The 24,105-nt window shown below is 46.7% G+C and overlaps 1 pseudogene; it reads right to left on the minus strand.

The window, feature by feature from the left end:
* Positions 1-107: 107 nt before the first annotated feature.
* LOC119816192 lies at positions 108-3,911 on the minus strand (annotated as a pseudogene).
* Positions 3,912-24,105: the final 20,194 nt, after the last annotated feature.

Here is a 24,105-nt window from a genome sequence, read left to right on the forward strand (position 1 = left end):
AGATCTGGAATGCTAACAATTAAAACACTAAGCAGAAGTCCCAAAGTATTATCCCCCTGATGCTTTGTATTTAAAAAAAAATAGATGTCAAGGAAAAGTACCACAGGTTTTATACACATGCTTTTTATTAGTATAGATAATCTTAGACAATACTGTAATCTTGAAAGGAGGTCCACACTATTACATCAACAGTGAATTTCGGACAGAGGCAAACTGAGCACCATAATTTACAAATAGACCATGCTGGAGGACAACAGAAGTTCACTAAGGGTGCACAATGTATCTGAGAAAGTCCTTAAGCCTCATCCTCGCCCTCCTCCTCCTCGAACTCGCCCTGCTCATCTGCAGTGGCATCCTGGTACTGCTGGTACTCAGACACCAGGTCGTTCATGTTGCTCTCTGCCTCAGTGAACTCCATCTCGTCCATGCCTTCGCCAGTGTACCAGTGCAGGAAAGCCTTGCGCCGGAACATGGCAGTGGAACTGCTCCGAGAATGCGCTGAACAGCTCCTGGATGGCGGTGCTGTTGCCAATGAAGGTGGCAGACATCTTGAGGCCCCGGGGAGGGATGTCACACACGGCTGTCTTCACGTTGTTGGGGATCCACTCCACGAAGTAGCTGCTGTTCTTGTTCTGCACATTGAGCATCTGCTCGTCCACCTCCTTCATGGACATGCGGCCTCGGAAGATGGCAGCCACGGTCAGGTAGCGGCCATGGCGTGGGTCACAGGCGGCCATCATATTCTTGGAGTCGAACATCTGCTGAGTGAGCTCAGGCACTGTCAGGGCCCGGTACTGCTGGCTGCCCCTGCTGGTCAGGGGCGCGAAGCCTGGCATGAAGAAGTGCAGGCGTGGGAAGGGCACATGTTCACAGCCAGCTTGCGCAAGATCTGATTCAAGCTGGCCTGGGAAGCGCAGGCAGGTGGGTCACCCCACTCATAGTGGCTGACACCAGGTGGTTGAGGTCGCCATATGTGGGTGTGGTCAGCTTGAGGGTGCGGAAGCAGATGTCATACCAGGGCTCCGTCTGTCGATGGAATAGGTTTCATCTGTGTTCTCCACAGCTGGTGCACGGAGAGGGTGGCATTTGTAGTGTTCCACCACGGCTGTTCAGAAACCTTGGTGAGGGCCATGACGCTGAAGGTGTTCATGATGCGGTCTGGGTACTCCTCTCGGATCTTGCTGATGAGCAGGGTTCCATGCCTGAGCCTGTGCCTCCCCCCAGTGAGTGGGTTCAGCTGGAAGCCCTGGAGACAGTCACAGCTTCAGACTCCTTCCTTACTACATCCAGGACGGAGTCCACAGCTCAGCACCCTCTGTGTAGTGGCCCTTTGCCCAGTTATTGCCTGCACCACTCTGGCCGCAAGAAGGAAAGAGAAATATAGACACTTAGGATTCGGAGTGGTATCACTGGATTATGAAGGAAAAGGAAAAGCTGGCCTTTAAAAAAACATTCAATAGTCTTTAGATACACTGTTTTTATGGAAGGAAATATTGTCAGTGGTCAATGACCTCAGAAACCTTGGGGATCATAATAAATTAAGAATCAAGTTGAAGGAAGACGTATTTAACAATACTCGGTGGCCTTCTAAAATTAAACACAGGAAACAGTCTGTAGCTACTCTTAATTAGGTATAATTAAAGAGGCAGGGCAAGGCAGCTTTTAAACACTTGATCTACAGCTTGGTCCTGAATTGGTTACCTGGCATCATTGGTCCTTTGAAATCACCTGCAGCCTGTAATGCCCTCTTGAAGACTTCATCCTCTCTACCCCTACCCCTACCCCAGGCTGCTCCTCATGGAGGCCTTTAGCAGCCTCTACAGGCCCACATTCCTCTGAGCTGTCAAGAGTGACCACAGACATGATCTTGTCAGCTGCATAGATTAGGCCAGGACTTGTGGTCTGTGGACACAGGCTCAGCTGGGCACCGCACACGGAACTGTTAAAGCCCATGGCTGCTAGGAAGGGGTGGAGTCATCTGGTCAGCTCTCATGGATGCATGACGAATACCGAACACAAAGTTGTCTGGTCTGAAGATCTGGCCGAAGGGTCCTGACCTCACTGAGTCCATGGTGCCCGGCTCAGGTCCACCAGGATGGCCCGAGTGTACGTATTTGTTGCCTGTGGGGACAAGAGCTGACTTACAACTGGGGCTTGGCAAGGAGATACATGTAGCAGCAGGATTCATTATAGAAATCCCAGCACTGAGACAAAGGAAGAAAGGGAAAATGGAGCATGAAGCATGCTTCATCACACCAGACATGCAGAGGTCTTCGGGAGCTGCAAAGTGCTTTTATTTATTTATTTATTTATTTATTGCAGTTGGCATTTTAAATAAGTATGCAAACAGCATTTCCTTGTTGTTTGCATGGTCCTAAGCCACTTCCTCTGCCACAGTATGGAAAGCAAGGCTGACATCCAAACCCTTACCAGCAGCCTCATTGTAGTACACATTGATTCTCTCCAGCTGCAAGTCACTGTCACCATGGTAACTGCCGGTGGGGTCGATGCCATGCTCATCGCTTATCACCTCCCAAAACTGAAATGAAGAGAATCACATCATGTTTAAGATTCTCACAGTCACCCAAAAAGGCCTCGGTCAGACAGCACAGACAAGACCCTAGTGAGCTGCTGGCTCGTATGTGTGTGGGCAGCAGCTGCTGCAGAGGGTCTTGGAAATGCGCAGTTCATCGGCCATAATATGACCACAGATGCAGGGCTGGGAGGAGCCAGAAGGAAGTGGGCACAGCAGATTCCCTGTCAGAACTGCAGAGGCAGCGGTTCTCTCACTCCAGACAGGGCTGAATGTTACTACATACAGGCTAATGGATGGGAAAAGGCAGAAGGGAAGATCAGGTGCCCCGCCCCCTGCGCCTCTGGCGCCTCCAGGGATCAATGACTCCTGGCACAGACTCCATGGCAGCTTTCAACAGCCCAGTTCTTTACCACTGCCCTACATATCGGCTTTCGGGTATCGACCCCGGGTTAGGAATGTTCGGGATGGGCAACACAATCCTAAGAGGGTGCGTGGCAGCCCTGGAAAAAGCTGGCCATCCTGAGGATGCAGCCTCCATTGTGACTTGGCAGTAGGAAAGGGGGTGGGGAGGTTGGGTGGGCAATATGGCGGTGCTGAAAGAGACCACGTCCTTGCACAGGCGCCCGCCCACACCCATGTCGAATGCCCACTGCTGCCTCCAGGCTGCAGCCGGGTCTCACAGCTCCAATTCCAGGCAGTCACCTGCTGTCTCACAGACGAGAAAGACGACCCCGCATGAATTTAATGTCTAGTCTAGAGGAGCACTTGTGAGGGCATTTGTCTAACAACCTAATCTGTTTGCCCAAAGAGACGCCTCTGTAACATCTGTCAACCCAATGACACTGCAGTTTTTCATTCATATGACAGACAAAAATAAATATACAAATTACATTTGACATGAGGTTCTCAACACATCTGACAGTGACCCCCGACCCAAATTTCAGAAACGAAAAGATCCAGAGGAATGTCAGCTGCACCCCGCAGAAGGGTCGTGTGCCAAAGCAATGTAATGAACCTTGATTTAAGACACGCTGTCACGCTCGTGGTGGCAGGTTGAACGGCTTTCAGGACCAGACCCACCCAGTAGCCAGCGGTGGAATGCGTTGCTAATCCGGGCTCATCTGGATCCCCTAGGCTCGGCCTGACCCCTGCTCACAACCTTGGGACCCGGACCCGAGCGGGCGACCCCACCCACTCCCTCCGCAGGGGCGCGCCCACCTTAGCGCCGATCTGGTTGCCGCACTGGCCTGCCTGGATGTGCACGATCTCACGCATGGTGCTGGCTGCAGACGGGGTGGAGGCGGTGGCCCTCGGAGCAGTGCGTGGATAGAGGGCTAAGGAAGGCAAAGACCTGTCTCCCTCCCCCAGCTCAGCCTTTTATACCCGGGGACCCGCCCGACCGTGCTGACGTCATGGGGGTAGTGTCGAGGGGCGGAGCGGAGACTGCGGCACCGCGAGAGGGAGCCGGGGCGCGGTGCGAGGTGCAGGGGCACTCGCCCTGCATCCGGTGTCCCAGAGCTACTGCGTCTCTCGGCCGGTATTGCTGACCTCCCCTCAGCGTCCACCTGAGCTGCTCGGCCACTGGCGAGACATTCGAGTCACAGTACCGTTCCTCTCCCACCCCATCCACTCCCCACCACCCAGAGACTAGAGATTAGGGTCCAGCCTCCCCAGTAGCAGGTCAGGAATCGCCTCGCTCTGGGATGTTGAGGCCAGAACTGAAACGCATCCTCTACTGGATGTCAAAATGAGTAGGGTTGCCTACATCCTGGGCTGGGATATCTAACTCTCTCCCCATTCTCTTTTAAGTTTGGGTGGTAACTGAAGGTGAGTCAAACGCCAGACTGGGTACCGCTTGGGAGGAGGAGGGGAGGTTCTGGAGAGGTGCTGAGTGCTTCTTGAAGGACAGCGAAGGTGCGCTCTTACAGGTAGATTGCTGGGGGGGTGGGGGTGTTCGGAACTAGATTTGTCACAGATCTGAACTGTTGGGTCCTAAAAGCCTCTTAAACGTCGAAATGTTTCCTCCCGCGCGTGAGCGAGAGCGAGGAAGGGAAAGAAGCAATCTAATACAGCACTGAGGTCAGGAGTACTCCTTCCAAACCTTAGGCCACCTGAGAGGTAATTTTGGTTGCTATAAGTCATAGGTGACAGCTATTGAGCTCTTGAAACACAGGGTCCCTTCCTGAGTTGAGATACACAATGGTTTTCATGGGTTTGGTAAGTTAGCCAAAGAACTGCACTTGATAACAGGTCACAATTATCATGTTTTAAATGATCCACGCTTAAAAAGATGACAGCCAGGGAAATATAAAAATACTGGTATGGCCAACATTTAGGGCTCACGTTACAGCTCTCTTGGTTAGTGCTGCTCTACAACAGGCTTCACCATTAGCCTGGTTCCTTCTAGAAAAGCAAGGTTTAAAACCTGACCGGCTAGAAAGCTAAGGAACCTGCATTCTTCCTGTTAGCAGAAACCCTGGGTGAGTTTCAAAGGCTTGATGCTCATGAGGGCTGGACCAACAGGAGTTATTCTTGGATGGGTCAGAAACAGTGGACAGGTAAACAGAAAGCCTCCATCTTTTCCTCTTGGGAGCCAGTTTCTTCAAACATGAAATAATTATAGGTGCCTTGGAGCTGACTTTGCGAGCAGGAAATGAGAAGGTATATATGAAAGCAGGCTGAGTTTATAAAGCAAAAATGCCTGTATAAAGTCCACGGTGATGCTGTTGTAAATGTGGATCTTGCGTGTCATGCTAATATCGGGTCATGTGCTGAGGTGGAAGCCACAAGCCAGTCATTCATGAATTTGCCCAGGATAAGTCCCATCTTCACGGGCTCTGCTTCAGGGAACCAGACCTCCAGGTTCCCACCTTAGCAGACAGGCAGTGCTGGTGCCTCCTCAGATGGGAATGGATGTCCTACATGCTCTTCTCTCTCCCACCCATCCCCAAGCTGCTGGGTCCCCACTGATAGGTTGTCCAGCTGATACTCTTCTCAGGGATAAGGCTTGGCCTCCATCTCTTTCCCATTCTGCTCCAGCGCCACAGCTTGGCTCTTCATGATCAGCTAGAACCTTCCAGAACCTCTGCTTTGGAGAATGTCACTGGTCATGGCATTCTACAAATGTCCTGAAGACAGTTGCCTATTGGCCTATGCTACTTCATTCATGATGGAAGTTTAAGGCCAAGAGGAGCAGAGGATATGACTCCAAAGGGATGACCCTGGGATGTAAGATTCCCTAACAGGCAGCGACTAGGTCACCTCAGGGAGTGTGGCTTTTTGACTGTTTCTTCTCTGGGTCCTCCAGCAATTTCCCTTAGAGTCTAACTCACTAGGTGGAAATGGAGTGCTGAGATACCAGCAGCACCCAGTGTGCTCTGGACACTGAGTGGCCCAGAAGTAAGTGAACAGGCACAGGCTCCTGAAGACCATCTGCGTTGGGCATTATCTGGAGGCAGCCTGCTTCTGTCATCATCAGTGGCCAACCCTGATGTCTATGTGCTGTGCACCGTGCCCCCGTGTCTTCGTTTGGTGCGCCGGCACCCAGTTCGTGAGCTTTGGGCAAGGGGGTGGAGGTTAAAATACACAGACACACACAGACAGAGAGACAGCGACACGGGTCATCCTTGAACTCCTTAAGAATGCCCCCTTTATTGTGTTCAGGGGCAGATTATATAGAGATAAGCCACGCCCCAGCCAAACCCACCAGAAACCACTCTCCTGCCATCAGGAACTCCTGAAGGTCTCGTGCTCAGAGCAGCTGTAGGCACTCAGATCAGGGGATTACAAGAAATTCAGGATCTGGGGTCTCACTGCTCCCAACATCTATGAGTGTACAGCAAGGGAAACACATATTTTAAACAATGCCTGCCCTGTCTTAAATGACTCATCTGATCTCCCCCCCTCTCCAGTATGAATATCCAAACTCCATGAACACTAACACTATCACAAAGCAAGGCTGCTTTGTGGAGTTCAGAGTGCAAGCATGACAGGAAGAAATTAGCTAAGCAATTCTCCCTGCCCTAGAACAGTCCCTGAAGAGCTTCCTGGAAAACAATTAGCCCTCCCTCCTTTTATTTGTTTTTCTCATTTAAAAGGAGCAGTTCTGCTAGCTATTGGGCAGGTGATATATGGTAAGGGACAATAGAGTCCTCCAATTATAGGCCATTTCCTGCTTTAGACCTGATGTTGGCATCAATCCCTGCCCTGAAGTCATTGCAGAGTAGTGATGGCAAAAAATTTAGACTACGGGGTTGGGTGACTGAGCATGAACCAGGCCTTACCCTTTCCCATCCTGCCCAGTTTCCCTTCTTGCCTTCCCCAGGCTCACCCAGGAAGGGTCCCAGTGAGAAAGCTCTGGTGAAAAGCGCACTGTGGGTGCGCATGGCATGTTAGTAGCAGCTATGATGGATACCCCATCTGTGGGTGACAGAGATACTTGAGACAGATTTGTCAGTTCACTTCTAAGGGTCCTAAAAGTTTGAAAACATTAGCTTCAGCATTAACCCCAGCCAAATCTATTAACTTTGTATCAGATGACAATAATTTAGGGTAAATGTGTATTAATAGTTTTCAACCACCTTCAAGGACGTGTCCGGTCCCTTTGATGGGAGAGGCTCCTCTTGGCCCGAGGTTGAAACCGTCTTAAGCTCTAACCCCATAAATATATGTAGTCCGTATGTACTTATTGGCTATAAAATTTAAAAATTTAGAGCTGGCAAGTGGCTCAGCAAGTAAAGATGTTTGCTATACAAACCTGGCCACCGAGTTTGATCCCTAGAACCCCTATAAAGGTGGACAGAGAGAAGTGACTTCACAAAATATTGTCCCTTGATTTCCACATGCATGTGAGTATACTTGAACACACGTGCACATACACATACAAAGTATTTTTTATTTTAAAATTTAAGAAATCTAGTGTATCCACTCATCTCTAGATGTGGTGTGCATGTGTGTGTGTGTTTCACTATTGATTTTTTTTTCTTTCTCATGGTTTATTTTTTTTATATATTTAAAAATTTCCATCTCCTTCCCTCCTCCTCCCCCTCCCTCCGCTCCTCCTCCCCCTTCCCGCCCCTCCTTCTCCCCCTTCCCTCCACCCATACCTCCCCTCCCTCCCTCTCAAGACCAGGGAGCCATCAGGGTTCCCCACTCTATGCTAAGTCCAAGGTCCTCCCAACTCCCCCCAGGTCCAGGAAGGTGATCGACCAAGCTGAGAAGGCTCCCACAGAGCCCGTCCATGCAGAAGAATCAGAGCCCAGCGCCATTGTCCTTTGCTTCTCAGTCAAGCCCCCGCTGTTGGGCCACATTCAGAGAGACGGGTTTGGTCGCATGATCCATCAGTCCCATTCCAACTGGAGTTGGTGATCTCCCTTTAGTTCTGTCCCACCGTCTCCATGAGTGAACGCACCCCTCACGTTCCTGACTTTCTCCCTCATGTTCTCGCTCCTTCTGCTCCTCATCAGGACCTTGGGAGCTCAGTCCAGTGCTCCAATGTGGGGCTCAGTCACCTTCCCCATCTGTCGCCAGCTGGAGGTTCCCTCACGGTCCTGACTTTCTTTCTCATGTTCTCCCTCCTTCTGCTCCTCATCAGGACCTTGGGAGCTCAGTCCAGTGCTCCAATGTGGGGCTCTGTCACTTTCTTCATCTATCGTCAGGTGGAGGTTCTATGGTGATATGCAAGAAATTCATCAGTATGGCTATAGGAACTGGCCTTTTCAGGCTCCCTCTCCTCAGCTGCCCAAGGAACTAACTGGGGGCGTCTCCCTGGAAACCTGGGAACCCCTCTAGGGTCAAGTCTCTTGACAACCCTCAGGTAGCTCCTTAAATTAAGATATATGCTTCCCTGCTCCCATATCCACCCTTCCTATATCCCGAGCATCCCATTCCTCCGAGCTCCCCCCATTCTCCCCTTCGCATTTTTCTCTCCCCATCTTCCCTTTGTTTGTTTGATTTTTGAGACAGGGTTTCCCTGTGTAACCAGGGCTGTCCTGGAACTCACTTTGTAGAGCAGGCTGACCTCAAACCCACAGAGATCCACCTGCCTCTTCGTCCCATGTGCCGGGATTAAAGGCCTGCGCCACCACCACCCTCCTCACTATTGATATTTGATGGTAATAACTTCCTTCTTCCTCCACGAGTGCATTGAGGTGTTTTTGTTCCTTCTAAAACTAATTTTAACCTTTGCCTATGTGATTAAGTACAAATGTTATCTTTTTATTCCTTGACTTAAATCAGACACAATGTTACAAAGTTTCAGACAGATGCAGACTCCTCCTAGGGTCTGTCAATCTTCTGATCACCTAGACGTGTGAGAGGGAAGAATCACACCCAACATCTCCTGGCTGGTAAGAGGACAGGCCACACAGGCTGAGTGAGTACATGCAAGCCGACAGTCCTAATCTCTTCGTACCCTCTTCCTCATCTTGTGAAGTGGGAATAATCATATTACCAACCCTCTGCGTCTGTAGAGTCATCGGAACTGTATTTGAGGAATAAAAAAATATTTGTAAAAAATGCTCTTAAGCCGGGCGGTGGTGGCCCACGCCTTTAATCCCAGCACTCGGGAGGCAGAGGCAGGCGGATCTCTGTGAGTTCGAGACCAGCCTGGTCTACAAGAGTTAGTTCCAGGACAGGCTCCAAAGCCACAGAGAAACCTTGTCTCGAAAAACCAAAAAAAAAAAAAAAAAAATGCTCTTAACCAGGCATGAACTTTGTTGTCATTGCCTAAACAATACAATCTGACGCACGCAGTAAATATAACATGATGCGTATAATGTCAGGCATTATTGGTAATCTAGAAATAGTTCAGAATCTATAGGAGGCTGTATATAGTTTTATGTAAGAGACTTGAGAGTCTAATGAACTCCCGGAGTCTATTTCCATGACACTAAAGGACAACTGTACCTCCTTGGGGCTGTTACAAAGACTACACAGCCCAGTGTGTAACAGCAGTTACAGTCCCACCTGCTACGTAGCAACTGTTAGTTACATACGTCCTGGGGCTGCCTGCAGCTGGCAGGAATCATTTCCTCTCTACCACCCAAAACCCCCCGCCTCTCCCTTTCTCTGCCCTCTTCTCTCTCTCTCCCCCACTCAGGGAGTATGCTTTCCTTATTGTTCTTGCCACTGTGGCAAAATAATCTGATGAAACAAGACAGGGAGGATTTATTTGGGGCTCCTGACTGCAGAGGGTTCAGTGTGTATTCTCTCTGCTTCCATATGCTCCTTTATAAATCAGAATCAACTCACGTCAGAGCTAAAGTTTGTATTTTCCATATCCCCCAAATGCGCTTGTGTTAAAAGCTTGCTTCCTAACTTCTGGTCCTATAAGGGGGTAGTGGAACTTTGAAGAGGTGGGGTTTGGTAGATGGAATAGGTGACCTAGAGAAAATACCCTTGAATGGATTTGGGGACTCTAGCCCCGCCTTTTCTCAGTCTGTCAATTCTTAGCTACTATTCACAGAACACTTTCCTTCACAGTAAGTTTCCACCCTAAAGTACCCACATCCACCACAGCATGAAGCTAGGAGTCAACCAAACATGGACAGGGCTGCTGAAACGCTAAGCCAAGTGAAGCTTTCTTCCTTATGACTTTTTTTTTCATCCCTGGCATTTTGTCTCGCTGACAGGAAGCTGACTGACACAGTGACTGACACTCTATGAGATACTCTAGTCCAATGGTTCTCAACCTGTGGGTCATGACCCTACAGGGTCACATATCAGATATCAGAGGTTTGCATCACAATTCATAACAGTAGCAAAATTACGGTTATGAAGTAGCAATGAAAATAATGTTATGGCTGGGGGTCACCACAACGTGGGGGAACTGTATTAAAGGGTCACAGCATTAGGAAGGTTGAGAACCACTGCTCTAGCAACTGAAGCTTTTCCATCCTCAGTACCGCATGCTATGGTGTGCACATCTTCCTGTTCCCATCTGACTCTTGGTCCATGAGAAAGGACCAGTGAACTGCAGATGTGACCAAATAGTGTCACTCTTCTGCAGCAAGTTGGGGCATCCCTTGAATGTTACTGTCTACACAAGCCCCTTGAGTCTACAGGTCCCCAGAGGACCCCCTGCACCAGCTCTGTGGGGTACCCCAAGCCGAGGAGACCTTCTTCCCGTTATTTTGCAAGCATTGGTTCCCTCATCACCTATTCCCAGAACACCAGCTTTCACGTCTCAACCAAAGTCTGTTTTGCCAGGGAATTTGGGTGGAGCTGAACATGCCACCCTCCATCCCGCTGAGCTAATGTAGAAAACACTAGTCAGTTCTCCCAGAACATTCCAGACCCCAAGATCTGTTCAGTTTTGTTTTCAAGGCAAATAACAACTCGGGAAGGTAGACATCAATATTTTCTTTTCTTCTGAAGGGAAGCATGCCAGTTGTTTGTACAGAGCCTAATAATTCTGCCTTCCCTGAGAGTGTGCAGGGGAGAGTTTTGCAGCAAATTTTTACAAGCACAGGGGAGAGAACGTGGCTCAGAGATGGTTGCCCTGTGTGTTCAACCATAAAATCCATTCCCACTGCTGCATTTCAGCCTCTGATACAGAAACAATCCTTCCTTTCCTGTCCCTACCATGGTCTGTGCTACTTTCTCGAGAGCAGTCTCTCTGGGAGGCTGAATCCAAGGAATACCCAGAGGAAACGCTTTCAAAATCCCAATGGGCATCCTTCAGTTAAAAGGGAATATTCAAATTATTGTTTCAAAGGTGTTTATTGGGCTGGGAGCACTCCAGACATAAAAACAAAACAAAGAACAAAAACAAACAAACAAAAATCTACCAGACAGGGCCTCCCTGACTGCGAAACTGGGATCTTCAGAGAAATCCCAACTCATTCCTGGTTGTTATGTCCCTTTATGTCTGAGATAAATCCCAGAAATATTTGACGAACTGGAAAGGGTCTCCCCCTGCATCTGTCACTAGAGATGCCTAAACTGCCACATGCACAAAAGAGTCCTAAGCACTAGCTTCATATGTCAGAGGCAAGATGAATTTGAAAGCTTTTTCTACAGTTGGCCCCCGTTGCTGCTCATGACACATCCACGGAATCAGTCAATTGTGGATGAAACATATCCAAAAATAACACAAAGTGTGTCAATACTGAGCATGTGCAGACAGCGTTCTCGTCATGCTAAACAACTATTTGCATAACTTTGCCATCATATCAGGAGTTATCAGTAATCTAGAGACAACACACAGTGAATAGGAGGAAGTGTGTAGGTTATTTGCAAACATTTGACCATTTTATTGTCATCCAGAGGATCTTGAGACCAACCTCATTGGATACCAAGAAATAATAGTGTTTCACAGTCCTAAATGTAATACCACCAATACTTTGTGGTTAATCTAACATGCACCGTGTGTGTGTGTGTGTGTGTGTGTGTGTGTGTGTGTATTCATTATAAAGAACCTATATGGCCTCTCTAAAGTTTATTGTCCAGGTCAGCTTTACCATTTGGCACTACAAACACAGTGCTTACTAACAAATGTGCTAAGTTATTTACCCTGTGATAAGCACAGGTTTATCTGGGTCCAAAGATCGTGTTATTTCCATTCTATACAGTCCACGAGTAATGGGCAGGTTCTACGATCACCTCTTCTCCTGTTCAAACACTGACCTAAGTCCTGCTGGGATGGGGTTTTATAGGCAGTAAGTTTTCACATCAGTTTGTCTTAAGGTTTTCTGGGTAGGCCGTCTCCAATGACCACCCCCCCCCCCACAACAGGACTGTTAGCTGCAGGTGACAAAAGAGCACCTCAGTTTGGACTGTCAGGTTCAGCATGCTCTCCTCTTGGCCTTGGGGGATGGGGGCTGTGCCACTGTGAATGGCCAGGCATTTCCACACGTGGAGAGCTGTTGGGAGCAGTGAGACCCCAGATCCTGAATTTCTTGTAATCCCCTGATCTGAGTGCCTACAGCTGCTCTGAGCACAAGACCTTCAGGAGTTCCTGATGGCAGGAGAGTGGTTTCTGGTGGGTTTGGCTGGGGCGTGGCTATCTCTATATAATCTGCCCCTGAACACAATAAAGGGGGCATTCTTAAGGAGTTCAAGGATGACCCGTGTCGCTGTCTCTCTGTCTGTGTGTGTCTGTGTTTTTTTTAACCTCCAGCCCCTTGCCCGAAGCTTGGTAACTGGGTAATAGCGCACAGAGCACAGACACGGGAGCGCGGTGCACGGCAGAGAGCAGGCTTTGGTGGATAACTGGAGAGATGAGAAGGCTCTCAGATGTATTGTGTGAAAAGAGCCTCTACACCTCAAATGATAGTGTAGACAAGGCTGGCCCACTCTGTGATATCCTAAGGGATATCACAGGTCTAACAGTGTTACGATAAAGACACCATCTTCAGTGCTAAGTTACTGATCCCTGGAGACTATAAAATGATTGCTTCATTTTTAGCTTCTCAGTTTTTAGTGAGTTATTACACAGGAATACAGAACTAGCATGGTTGTCCTTCAGTAGCCATGGGGAAGTGCTATATAGGCCTGCAGATATGTATCCCTTCCATAAAGCAGTTCATATATTCCTAGAAGCTTCCACACCCTCTTGTATCCTTTAAAGCATCTCTAGATGAGTCATAACACCTAAGCAGTGTAAATGCTATTTAAGTAGCTTTTTATACCATAGAGTTCACAGAGACCGACAAGAAAAAGTCTGTGCATACTCTTTACAGATATGGACTTTCCCCCAAATAGTTGCAACTTGAGGTTGGCTCAGTCTATAGGTAGGGGATTTATGGGTATAGGGAGATGGATACGCTTCACTTCTTCCATGACGTGGAATGGGATATTTGACAGGAGACGTTGAGAATGGTCTGAAGCCTAGGATGCTCAAGAAGGTCCATGGAGAATGGAGCCAAGGAGGAGAAGGAAGCCAATGCTTGCTCCTCTAGTGCAGATGATGGCCACGGACAGCATGGACTCAACCCAGGTCATGTGGAAGAGGAGACAAGGGAGCATCACATGTGTACCACATGGGAAGTAGGCAAGCCAAGCTTTTGCGGGAGGGAGGGGATTCTAACCTGTCACTGCATGAGAAGTTTTCCATAGAAACTCAGCTAGATGGGTAACGAGCCCTGGCGCCACTGGAGCTGTATCCATAGAGGTTTCTATTTTGTCCTAGAATAATAAGGGCTGAAGGAACCAGTGGCCAGGTCTAACAGTGTTACTATAAAGACATCAGTTAGGAAGTCCCTAATTTTACCTGTGGACAGGTGGCGTTTGGTGACTGTGCAGCTCCATGCATGTCACAAGTATTCTCTGTGTTTACTTCCAGATCCTGGGACTCTTGGCCTAAATATTTCAGCCCCTCCCAGGACCCTCATGAAGCAGGGCTTTGAATCCCTTCTACTCCAGGGACGCCTTAGATTCAGGACTGAAGGAATAACCCAAAGCTGTCACTCCTTTGATTGCCCATGTCTGAAGGGCTGTCATTGGACATCTCTGACCTTACCAGCTACAAGATGGCTTCACTATGCCAGTGCCTCAGCAAAAGCTGTGCTAGTATTTTAAACCCCTCACTAACCTATTTTGCTGTTAGTACCAGTATCCTAGGAAGAACATGACCTCTACTGGGGAGCATCAGTGTTTCCAGCAAAACAACGGCCAGCTACACTGCTGGTCAGAGGGAGGTCACCAGATCCACAGCCAGCATGCTTAGGTCTGCCTTCAGCTGGTCGAGTGTATGGATACCCAGAGAGCAATGTCAGATCCCCTGGACTGGAGCTATGGGCTGCAATGCTTTCAATACAGAGCCTCGTTGACACAGTAGGTTTCATCCATGTTCCCCACCAGCTGGTGCCCAGAAAGTGTGGTGTTGTAGAGTTTGACCTTAGTGGCTAAGACTGTGGCCGATGGTATGACGTCTAAACTAGTGCCACCCTCAGTGCCTTCTGTGTAGGGGCCTTTTGACCGGTTATTTCCTGTGCTGCTCTGGCCTGTCAGAACAAAGAGAATATTAGATGCACACATAGGATCCCGGGTTGTGCCATTCAAACTATGAAGGGCAAGGTAGACTATTCTTGGGATACCTTGGGTAATCTTTCAGACACATTTTTGTCTCCAAAGGGAAAATTTCCATGGGCTAATGACCCTCAAAAAGGCTGAGATGCAGAGTGTTGGGGAAATGTTGATCGTAGTTACTAAGCTACGGCTGAGGGGAGTAGAAGCACTGCTGTGCCGTTGCTATAGAAACAACAATGTTCTGTACATGGCAGAAAACTGAAAGGATTCTGAGTTTTTACCACACAGAAATGTTGAGATGAAAATGCTTAGTCTGATTTTAAGCATTATATAGTATATACATATGTCAGCTATGGTGCAGCACCTCATCTTCAACCTTTCTGGTTTTATATATTGGTTTAAAATAAAAATCACATTTCCAAGACTGGGGGTGGGGGGGGGAAGATTGAAATCAAGCTGAGGAACTGAATATGGTGGCATGCCAGTAAAGTCAGTACTTATGTGGTAGAGGCAAGAGGTTCATCCTGGGGTGTAAAAGACTTTCTCAAACAAAAGAATCAACTTGAGGGAAAGGAGCTACCTCTGAAAATAAGCACAGAGAATATTCTGTAGCTACTCTTAATTAGGTATAATTAAAGAGGCAGGGCAAGGCAGCTTTAAGCACTTGATCTACAGCTTGGTCACTGAAGTGGTTACCTGGCATCATTGGTCCTTTGAAATCACCTGCAGCCTGTAATGCCCTCTTTGAAGACTTTCATCCTCTCTACCCCTCCCCCCACCCCAGGCTGCTCCTCATGGAGGCCTTTAGCAGCCTCTACAGGCCCACATTCCTCTGAGCTGTCAAGAGTGACCACAGACATGATATTGTCAGCTGCATAGATTAGGCCAGGACTTGCAGTCTGTGGACACAGGCTCAGCTGGGCACCGCACACGGAACTGTAAAGCCCATGGCTGCTAGGAAGGGGTGAGTCATCTGGCCAGCTCTCATGGAGCATGACGACATACCGAACACAAAGTTGTCTGGTCTGAAGATCTGGCCGAAGGGTCCTGACCTCACTGAGTCCATGGTGCCCGGCTCCAGGTCCACCAGGATGGCCCGACGTACGTATTTGTTGCCTGTGGGGACAAGAGCTGACTTACAACTGGGCTTGGCAAGGAGATACATGTAGCAGCAGGATTCATTACAGAAATCCCAGCACTGAGTCAAAGGAAGAAAGGGAAAATGGAGCATGAAGCATGTTTCATCACACCAGACATGCAGAGGTCTTCGGGAGCTGCAAAGTGCTTTTATTTATTTATTTATTGCAGTTGGCATTTTAAATATGTATGCAAAAAGCATTCCCTTGTTGTTTGCATGGTCCTAAGCCACTTCCTCTGCCACAGTATGGAAAGCAAGGCTGACATCCAAACCCTTACCAGCAGCCTCATTGTAGTACACATTGATTCTCTCCAGCTGCAAGTCACTGTCACCATGGTAACTGCCGGTGGGGTCGATGCCATGCTCATCGCTTATCACCTCCCAAAACTGAAATGAAGAGAATCACATCATGTTTAAGATTCTCACAGTCACCCAAAAAGGCCTCGGTCAGACAGCACAGACAAGACCCTAGTGAGCTGCTGGCTCGTATGTGTGTGGGCAGCAGCTGCTGCAGAGGGTCTTGGAAATGCGCAGTTCATCGGCCATAATATGACCACAGATGCAGGGCTGGGAGGAGCCAGAAGGAAGTGGGCACAGCAGATTCCCTGTCAGAACTGCAGAGGCAGCGGTTCTCTCACTATAGGCAAGGGTGAATTTCTATGACCCGGAGATCGAAGGCTCCTGATACAGACCCAGTATCACGTTGAATGGCACAAGCTTATAGCTATCATATATACTGGCCTCTGGTCCTAACCATGGAAGAATGGGTGAATTTAAAGAGAAGAAGCCTGAGAGGGAACAGAGCAACCGTGGAAGGAGCTGGCTATTATTGGGATGCAGCTTCTAGTGTCAATCTCAAACAGGGAAGGGGTGGGGGAGACATTTTTGTATCATGCCCACCCACTATACCTGATATGAATTACCCAGTGTGTCTTGGAGTTATAGCGCTACCTAGTGCCATCACTTGCTCTCTCATAAATGGAAATAAGGCTATCGTGTTATATGTCAACACACTTAGACAGCGCCTATGTAAACAGGATTTATTTAGGACCCTCATCTACATGATGCTACATCCAAAACACAAGACCAAACAAAGATCGAAAGTCAATTAGAAAAGAGAAATAAACACTCTAGGCTCGGTAACCTTTAAGCATCCAGGTCCAAACAGATGTGCGGTTTCTTTCCTAAGAAATGACAAGCAGAGCAAGCAGGAATTGTGGGTTTGCGGGAACCAGGTGGCAGACTTATGGAGATAAGCATGTAGCAAAATCAGGTTACTTACATAGGGAACAGTGTTCGCTCTAATCCACAGATTATGTGATGTTTAGGCAGACAGCGTGAGCGTGAGTGCTTAGAAGTAATGCAAAACTTAGAGGCATTTGGAAAGGATTAGCAGCCTGGCGAAGGTGTGGTGAGGCTAAAGCCAGGAATAAGAAGCAGGTAACAGTAAGCAGTTGGCTGCTCTTGCGTTGTTTCAGCTCCCTCCCCCGATCTATTATTAAATGAGACTAGCAATGAAACGAAATTGATTGTCTTGAGGTTTGGCCATTGAGTTCTCAAGGTAGCCTGGCATCGTGTTCATGGTCCCTTTGGAGCCTGCTGTACCATGTTCAATGATGCTTCCACACTGATAGGTGTTAAAGATGTTAGTAACTATATATGTCTGTAAGAGGAGACCATGGTGACTTGAGAGCCTGTTTGGAGATTCTAGCAAGGGAGTGCAGCTACTCACAAACTCTCGATGGAAGTCCTGTTTTGAGAAAGGTTGTTATCTTCACAAAAGCACATAGATTTCGGAAAGATTCACATGGAGTGCTGAGGGAGGAATGGGACACCCACCTAGCCACTCAGCTCAGTCAGTGTTGGTGATCAACGGGATGATAGCTGCCACAGCCAGATTGCTCTCACATCTGACTGTGGTGGTTGACTGAGGATGTCCTCTGTAGCAAGGCTTTTTCCTTTGGGCCCTCCAATCAGTTCCCAAATCATGACATGGAGATTTCTTATCAGTTATGGATGCTCAGCCTAGCTTAAGCTCCTTTCTGGCTGGCTCCTTTAACATAAGTTGACCTGTTTCTCTTTATCTACCTTTTGCCTTGCAGACTTTTACTTTTCTTTCCTTCCTTTTATCTTACTTTCACTGCTTTTTATGTCTGGCTGTCTGGTAGCTGTCTGGTTTCTGGCCCCAGGCATCATCTTCCTCGTTCTCTTTTCTCTCTTCTCTTGTTCTTCTCTAGCCTTGATTTCTCTTCCTAGTTATCCTCTCTTCCTGCCAGCCCCGCCTATCCTTTCTCTGCCTAGCTATTGACTGTTAAGCTCTTTATTAGACCAATCAGGTGTCTTAGACAGGCAAGGTGAAACAAATGCAACACATCTTTGCATAATTAAAACACACCCTTACATTGTTAAGCAAATGCAGCATAAAAAAATGTAACATACCTTTACACAGTTAAAGTAATATTCCATAGCATAAACAAATGTAACATATCTTTACATAGTTAAATATGGCACAATAGTCCCCCATAGACTCAGGTACTTGAACAAGTGTTCCCAGCTGGTGGCATTGTTTGGGGAGGCTTAGGAGGTGTGGTCTTTTTGGAGGAAGTATGTCACTGCTTTGAGAATATAAATGCCCAGGCCATTTCTGTCACCCTCTCTGCTTTGTGATTGTGGTTTAAGATGTGAATTCAGCTTTCCACTCAATTCACAATGCTTGCCTGTGGTGGCCACACCTCCCTGCAATGGTGGTAATGGACTTTTATTCCTCTGGAACCATAAACTCAAATAAACTCTTCTTTTTATCAGCTGCCTGGGTCTAGGTGTTTTATCACAGCAACAGAAATGTAACTAAAGTACCTGAGTGAGGTCTTGCCACTCAGATAAGCTTCCAACTTGTGAAAACAGAGCCTGAGGCATTTTCTAATACTAAAAAGTGACTAGGTTTAAAACGTGCTTCAAATGTCATCCAAGGGACTGAATTGCATCCCAAGCAGGCAACAGAACTTGGCAGAGTCATCCACATGGTTCTAGCTTTAGAGTCATGATGGATGCAAGACTAAAGGGGTAGTGGAATCTTCCTCTGGGGTTTCAGAGAGTCCCTGGGGCCTGGACAATCCCTGTGTGTGGACAGAAGGCAGAAGAGCGCAGAAGACCCTGGGAGGCCATTTTGAGAAGCTGTGGACATGAATCCTAGGCTGCATTAGAGACCCCAGATGTTGGAGATGCTAGAGTCACGAGATATCTGCCAAGGAGGGCTACAATATAGGGAGTGGGACCAGACCGAGAGAGAGATGTATGGTACAAGGAGAAAGGCTAGAAGGTAGAGTCACCCAAGCCCTTTGAAATTAAATTCCCAGACATGGGACATTGATCTAGAGGATTTGGTGTTTGCCCTGCTGAGTGCTGGTCTCGCTTGTGTACAGTATTTACTCATTATGCCCCCAGTCCTCCATTGTGGAATGGTGTCATGTACTCTGTGCCATTGCATATTAGAAGTATATAATTTGCTTTTTATTTTATAGGAGGTTACAGATGACTGTCTCTCAAAGAGACGCTAGACTTTTAAACAGTGTTGAGTCTATAAAAGACTATCGAGACTTTTGAAATTGTACTAAATGCATTTTATGTTATAATATGGCCACGAACCTATGAGGACCACGTTGAGAAATGTTGTGTTTTGAATGAGAATGTGTGGCTCATGTGTTTGAACATGAGATCCTCAGTTGGTGGCACTATGAAGGTAGGCTTAGGGAAATATGACCTTGTTGGAGGTAGTATGTCAACGGAGGAGGGCGTTGAAAGTCTAAAGACTCATGCCTCTTCTAATTTACTTTCTGCTCTGTACTTTCTGTTCAAGATGTGAACCCTCGGGCTGGAGAGATGGCTCAGAGGTTAAGAGCACTGGCTGCTCTTCCAGAGGTCCTGAGTTCAATTCCCAGCAACCACATGGTGGCTCACAACCATCTGGTGCCCTCTTCTGCTTGCAGGCATACATGGAAGAAAGGCTGTATACATAATAAATAAATCTTAAAAAAAAAAAAAAGATGTGAACCCTCAGCCTACTGCTTAAGCCACCATGCCTGCCTGCTGCCATGGCTCCCCACAGTAATAATGATTGATTCTTATCACTCTGTAACTCTAAGTTCAAACAAACCCTTCCTTCTATAAGTTGCCTTGGTCATGGTGCTTTATCACAGGAAAAAAATAGTATACATAAACATAAAATAGACTAGAGGGGATGAAAATTCCTGAAAAGAAGCTCTGACTGGCTGTGAACAAAATACTCTTAGAAGGAGCCTGTGTCTGCAGAGACTGATGGATCAATTGGAATTTCAGTACTGTGAAGAAATCGGAACTTTGTAGGTTCAGAGGCTAATTACTTTATCTTGGCCTAGTTTTTGTCTCTGGGAGAGCCATTCCTTGCCCCACTCTGTATTAAACTGACACCTCATGATTATAAATAAAAACCTCTTGGAGGCTATTAGCTTACCAGAATACTAGTTTCCAACAGTCCAAGAGCTAGGAATATCATCAGATAACATCTTGGGTCTCCAGAGAAGCCCCCATTTCGATGTATCCAACTCTCTGGTGTACCTACCAATCTATTTCCAACTTGCCTTGATGGATGACTTCTCTTTGTTCTATGAAACTATAAAAAAATTCATAAAACTGCTTCCACAATGGAACACGGACTTTGGAGTAACCTAATTTGTGTTCCTGGGCCATCGTCATTTAAAACAGCTCCAGAATACAGCTTATTCCCTTTAGCATGAGTTTTGGCTTTTATGCCAGAGCCAGAAAGGACAGCTACTGAAGCTAAGTGACAACGTGAAATCCAGACTTGAGGTTGGCAAGTTACTGCCTGGGAAGGTCTGTGACAGGAGGGTTTGAGATCCAGGTGGCATGATGTGGATTCTGCTGTTTGTGTTCGGAATACTTCTGATACACAGGCACCCGAAAGGTCTGCGGGAACATACAGCAGTCATCTCTGAAAGTGTAGTCACAGGTATCCCCCAGGAAGTCAAGATCATGCCCTGACAATTGCTAAGAACTCACATAGGAGTTCACTAGCTCTCTAGCAATCTTAGTGGTTTGGTAACACTGTCTATCATCCTCCAAAGCGGAGCATGGGGAAGTGTGGTGACCATGGTGAACCTAAGGGATGATCTGTCCAATGGTCCTCGACAGAAAGCAATCCACCCATGGCCTCCTGGATTAGTAGCCTTTTCAGTTTCTTCCAAACAGAGAACTTCCTACTCTGTACACTCTTGAGGGCTTTGGTGGGGAAAGAAAGTTGGAACCAATTCTTATGCTTTGTTTTTGCATATAATATCATTTTGTGGACTTTTTACATTACCAGGTGTCTGGAAAAATTTCAAATCAGAGGTAATAGAATAATTAATGTAAAGAAAGAAGACAGTATGCTTAAATAATTGGTAGGAATTAAATTAAATTAAGGGATCTAGAACCATTACAAGCCATTGTTTGAGCAAACAATTAGGCACCAGGAGCTTCCTCAAGTAGACATATAGGATTTGACTGTAACACAGCAGGTTCAGAGATTTCAGTCAGTTTTTAGTGTATCTCTTATAAATATGAATGCCCATGGCTTAGTAAAATAACCATGAAGGACAGGTACTTTTATCACCAGACCTGACCACCTGAGTGATATGGGATTCCCCACAGTATGCTGTGAATATGTTTTATTGCCATTGGTTAATAAACAAGTTGTGTCAGCCTATGGCAGAGCAGAAAATCTGAACAGAGGTATATATAGACAAAAGGCAGAGTCAAAGAGATGTCATGTAGCTTCTGAAGAAGAGAGATACTGGAATCTTACCGGTAGGCCACAATCTTGTGATACATAGGTGAATAGAAATAGGTTAAGATGTAATAGCTAGCTAGAAATACGTCTAAGCCATCAGCCAAACAGTGTTGCAATTAATAAAGTTTTGTGTGATTATTTGGGTTTGGGTGGCTGGGAAATGAATGAGCAATCTCTGTTTACAGTCTGAGTTCAATCCCTGGGACCTCACATGGTAGCACAAGATAACCAACTTCTGCAAATTGTTCTCTGACCGCAACATGTGTGCCATGGCACATGCAATTTTCTCCATAAATAAATATAATTTTTAAAAGCTTTTTTAAGAGTCAGAGAAATGATCCAACAGTTAAGAACACTTATTACTCTTGCAGAGGACCAACCTTCACTCACAGTCACATATTGACACAGGGACACACAGAGATACATCATCAAAAACAAAACAAAAAAAATCTTAAAACAGGGAGAGGCAATTAAATATTAACCTACCAGAAGAGCCAAGCAAACAAAGAGAAAGGAGGATATATAGCTATCATGTAGGGAGAAGAAAAAAATGTAAAATCTCATGAGTAGCTTTAGATAAGACAAAACAGTGAGTCCACAAAATACGAATAGCAAAATTGGCCAGGTGTGGTGACTCATGCTTGTAATCTCAGCTCCAAAGGATTACCATGAGTTCAAAGTCAGAATGGGCTACACAGTGAATTCCAAGCCAGCGTAGGCTACAGAGGCAGACCATGTCTCAAAATAAAATAGTAAAAAACTATTTTGTGGACTCACTGTTTTGTCTTTTTTATTTTAAAGAACTAAAAAAAGATTCTCGGGAACCACAAATGTAATAACATCAAGAAAATCCAGTGGAGACACTGGAAAAAAAGTCGGACAAGTCATGAAGAAAGTAGAATTTTTATAAAAAAGTGTGGGAAGTGGGAGAGAAACATAAGAACAATCTGGGAGGTCCAAGACCACATAGAGAGGGGCACTGCAGAGAAGAACCGGGGGAGAAGCTGAAGGAAACATGAAACATGATCGTATAAACACATGAGGATACAAGTCTCCACGGCGGCCTAACACTTCTTACATCCTAAGGGCATGATGTAGCCACTTTGAAATGAATTTTCTCAAACCAGTCCCTTGGGAGAAAGACAGAGATTTACACATGAAACGTGGTGCAAACTAGAGGGAATAGGATGGGAGAAGCCACAAGCTGAGTTGGTATCAGCCATTCCAGAGAACTCTTCAGAGATGCCCCCACTTGAGGCAAGGGAGTATGCCCATGTGCCCCCTTTCCCCTGACTAGGCCTGACCATCAGGGCCATGATTCCGGGAGGCTATTCTCTCAACCTGAAGAGAACTCTGACAAAGCCATACCCTGATAGCCCTGGCTACCCACAGCTGGGGAAATGAAAGCTTCCTAGAAGTCTGGCAGTCTCTTCAACATCTGCTTCGTTAGTTAAACGACAGACTTGTAGTTTTTAAAGTCTACAAAAGTGCATGTTGACTAAGAGCTCCTTCTAATGAGACATGACCTCGCTGGTGTCTGCAGAGGGTGTGTACTGCTACCCACAGCGCGGATGAGCACAACCTTGGCTGGGAGCTAAATCTGGGTGTGGCGGAGGAAGTCCAGCACTACCTGTCTGTGGAGTGTGGGTTCTCTCCGGTTAGAGCAGGGCTATTAAAACACTCATTGCTCTTCCCCAGGCAGGTGACTCCTGCTGTTTGCTGACTCCACGTCTCTCTCAGTTGGGTCTGAACACAAGTAGTGGGAAAGCGAGTAATTTAATGAGAAACTTCAGCACCCACCCCCCACTCTGCAGCTTTGCTTATAATAATTTCATAGTTTTCAGAAGTGGTGAATTACAAGTATTTGTGTCTTTGATGATTTTTCAATTTCCAAAAGACCAGTAATCTAATACAAATAAAGTAATACGAAACTTACTTGGGTTTTTACTATCATGCAAGTTACAAAAATGGAACTAAGTTCTCATTTACCAAATCTATGTCTTCGCCTCATCTACATTCTGCTAATTCAGTTGGAGCCTAATAAGTGGAGAGGGAGAGAAAGAATCAATTATCTCTTTATGTGTAAAGAAATTGGCTCAGAAGAGTTAAAGGAAGGCTCCTCCCTTCCCCCAACATCATATAATACCAGAAAGAAAGGAAGAAAAAAAAAAAACAGTAATTGCATCTCCTGATGCAGACAGCGCTTTTTCTGGAGTTTCACATTCAAGCTGTTTCCTAGGCAACCAGCACCCAGCCTCCAGGATTGTCTGCCTGAACTCAGAGGAAGGGGGAATGCAGCCAATGTCTACTCACCCCCTCATTTCCTGTCTTAGTGATGATGCTGCAGCCCTTTGTTGGGGTGTTAATGTGGCAAAAACAGAAAGCCCAGAAGGCTGTCCGTGGGATTTTATTTCAAATGAGCTATTTCCACTCACTGAAGGTCCAGATCCATTGAGAACCTTGCTTGTGAGAGCACTGAGCTCGTTTCTATTTTTATTCAAACCCTGGGTTTTTTTCTGGGGGTGGGGTGCGGCAGGGGTGTCCCTGGAGCAAGAATGAGTCCTCTTTATTCAGATGAGGTGGGACCCTTTGAGACCCATGAGAAAAGAAAGCCCTCCCTTCCCCCAGCCCTGCCCA

This window comes from Arvicola amphibius, chromosome 6, assembly GCF_903992535.2.
Source record: "Arvicola amphibius chromosome 6, mArvAmp1.2, whole genome shotgun sequence".
NCBI classification, from domain to species: domain Eukaryota; kingdom Metazoa; phylum Chordata; class Mammalia; order Rodentia; family Cricetidae; genus Arvicola; species Arvicola amphibius.